This window comes from Procambarus clarkii, chromosome 15, assembly GCF_040958095.1.
Source record: "Procambarus clarkii isolate CNS0578487 chromosome 15, FALCON_Pclarkii_2.0, whole genome shotgun sequence".
NCBI lineage: Eukaryota > Metazoa > Arthropoda > Malacostraca > Decapoda > Cambaridae > Procambarus > Procambarus clarkii.
In genome coordinates, this window is record NC_091164.1 from 32,649,364 (window position 1) to 32,652,698 (window position 3,335).

Genomic DNA, 3,335 nt, shown 5'->3' on the forward strand with positions numbered 1-3,335 from the left:
GATCACGATACACTCTGTCGGCTATCATCCCGATTGTCTCGTCCACAGGTACGTTGGTAAACTGCGATTCTACGTCCAACGAGGCTCTTATCCCTGTGGCCCGTGTGCCCTGCAGTAAGTCAACAAATTCCTTTGGAGACTTCAGGCTGAAGGCGCAGGGAACATAAGGAGTCAGCAGGCCGTTGAGTCGCTTCGCCAGTCTGTACGTGGGTGTGGGTATCTGGCTAATGATTGGCCGAAGTGGGTTTCCTGGCTTGTGTGTCTTGACATTTCCATACGCATATCCAGGTTTATATTCCCCAATGATCTTTGGCAGGTGGAGTCCGGATTTCTTGGCGTTCACAGTTTCGATCAGTTTGTTGACCTTTGCTTTTAATTCGGCTGTAGTGTCCTTCGTTACCCTTTGGAACTTAGTTTGGTCAGAGAGTATGATGTTCATTTTCGCCAGATATTCGTCTTTTTTAAGAATGACATATATTGGCGACTTGTCACCTCTCCTGACAACTATCTCCTTGTTCTCACGAAGGCTTTTAGCTGCCGCTTTGAGCTCGGGGGACAGTATGGTGCTTCTGTAATTGCCTCGATTCTTTCCTCCTTCTGCAATAAGTTCTGCTTGTAAGGTATCTTTGGTAGTGACCTTCTTTTGTGTCTCGAGGTCGAATATGTCGTCCAACAGAATTTCCAACTCTACTTTCCGGGCCATCTCATTCGGTCTGGACATAACATGACAGTTTATGCCCTGATTTAAGAGAGTGACTTGGTCCTCAGTGAGGTTAATTCCTGCAAGGTTCAGGAAGCCATCTCTTGGTCGTGGAATTGCCATAGGTCCTCCATATAATGTTGTTAGTTTCTTGATAATCCTTGTTTCAGTGCTGAGGTGATGTTGGTCTGTGAGGATGTCGAGGTGTTGTTCAATGTGGGTACGGATACTTTCGACCATATACTGCAGGTATGTTGACGACATTTTTACACAGGTACCTGATGTCAGACATCTGCAGGAGCTGAAGGAGGCATTTGAGCAGAGTTTCGTGCTGCGTTTCACTTACGAGATGGAAAGGGATGGGAAGCTGCCCTTTCTAGATGTAACAGTCATGGAAAAGAGCGGAGGTTTCCACACTGCAGTCTACACTAAGGAAACGAACATAGGAATGTGCCTAAATGCCAACAGCGACTGCCCAGACAGGTACAAGAGGAGTGTTGTTAACGCATATGTCGACCGTGCTCTCAGCCACAGCTCAGAATGGAAGCAAGTCGACGAAGAACTCTGTAGGGTAAGGCAGGTCCTAGTCAACAACGGCTTCTCCAATGGTTTCGTCGAAGACATCATAAGAAGGAAAGTGAAACGCCATGCAACCTCTGAAGAGACAACTAACACAACACCTATACCCCCTATTAGACTATTTTACAGGAACTTATTTTCCACAGCTCATAAAACGGAGGAAAGGGTCCTGAAAGATATTGTTAATAGAAACGTTATCCCTACAGTGAACTTGAACTATCCCTACTTGACTAGTGAATTGAAAAACTGTAAAACTTTTGCCTTATTTAAAAGCAAAACCAAAAAGTACCTAACTTCATCTTCTTAGTTTCCTACACTGAGCTTTAAATTTGCTCTGTACCTAGTGTTACCCAATCTCCTAATTTTTATGTAATTTCAAACAACCTTATCATTGTGTTCATTGCTGTCTTCTTTTATGTGCTAGCCATATGCTGTATTGTGACTACCAATTTTTGTCAACTACCATTCAAGCTGTCATTGCAACCAATCTTATATTGTTTCTGCTGTATTATGCCTACCAATTTTTTTGTCAACTACAACTTGTCAACTAAATTTTTTGTCAACTACTTATATTGTTTCTGCTGTATTATGCCTACCAATTTTTTTGTCAACTACCATTCAAGCTGTCATTGCAATCAATCTTAGCTACCTATGTGCTTTAATATACTGTACCTACAATTTTCTCTCATCTTTTTTTTAATTTCATGTAATCTGTTATCATTTTTTGTCTATAATTTTGCAAGTATTTACCTCCTTAAAATTTTCTTAGATTAAGGACCTGCCCGAAACGCTGCGCGTGCTAGTGGCTTTACAAGACTGTAATTACCATATTTGTATCCTCACATTCCTTATGTACATTCTTGTATATGCATAAATAAATAAATAAATTAATAAATACAGACAAAAATCAGAGGATACAACTGATGATTTACTATAAAACCTTAAAAACGGCCAGCCTACTCATGAGAAACTCTCCAGACACAAAACAGAACGCTTTAAAAGAGACTAACGTCGTCTATGCCTTCAAATGCCCTCTTGGGGACTGTAAGCTCCAAAAAACCCAGTATATAGGCAAGACAACAACATCTCTTTCTAGGCGTTTAACGATGCATAAGCAACAGGGCTCCATTAAGGAACATATAATCTCTTCCCACAACCAAACCATCGCCAGAGAAATCCTAGTAAACAACACAGAAATCATCGATAGATACAGCGATAGCAGGCGGCTTGACGTTTGCGAGGCACGACACATCAAGAAGTCAACACCAGCAATCAACAGCCAATTAATGCACAACTATATTCTACCCACCTCAAGACTCCGCTCCAATATAGAAGCATCAATAAATATGGACCAATAGGCTTTCTACAAACACTTCTATTCAATACCCATTGTTTCGTGTTCTGTCTTGTGTTGATGAAATTAATACCCTATTAATGCCACCTCTTGTTCTGTCTTGTGTTGATGAAATTAATACCCTATTAATGCCACCTCACCCCATCCACCTCACTCAAATGTAGATATAAAATCGGAGATGCATAAGTTCTATTCAGTTGTGTATTTGTAAACTAAAGTCTTTGAAAATGTAATAAGTTTTACGAAACGCGCTCGTGTCGCGTCAGACTAGAAATAAAAATGAATTTTGGAGAATTGATTTTTGATTTACCTCCAACAGTGAAAAGAAATATACGAAAGATTGAAAAAATTCGTGTTAGAATTATTAATCTTACTTTGTCGGTCGTATTAAATAATATATATATACTGTATATATATATATATATATATATGCAAACAAGCCTGAATGGTCCCCAGGACTATATACAACTGAAAACTCACACCCCAGAAGTGACTCGAACCCATACTCCCACAACTGGTATGTACAGGGACGCCTTAATCCGCTTGACCATCACGACCGGACATAAGGAAGTGATAGCCGAGGCTATATGAACCACTTCCCCGCCGGCACTCGGATGGTAATCTTGGGCATAGCATTTTATCAAATCACCTCATTCTTTGGGGCACACGTGAGGAACACAAATGCAAACAAGCCTGAATGGT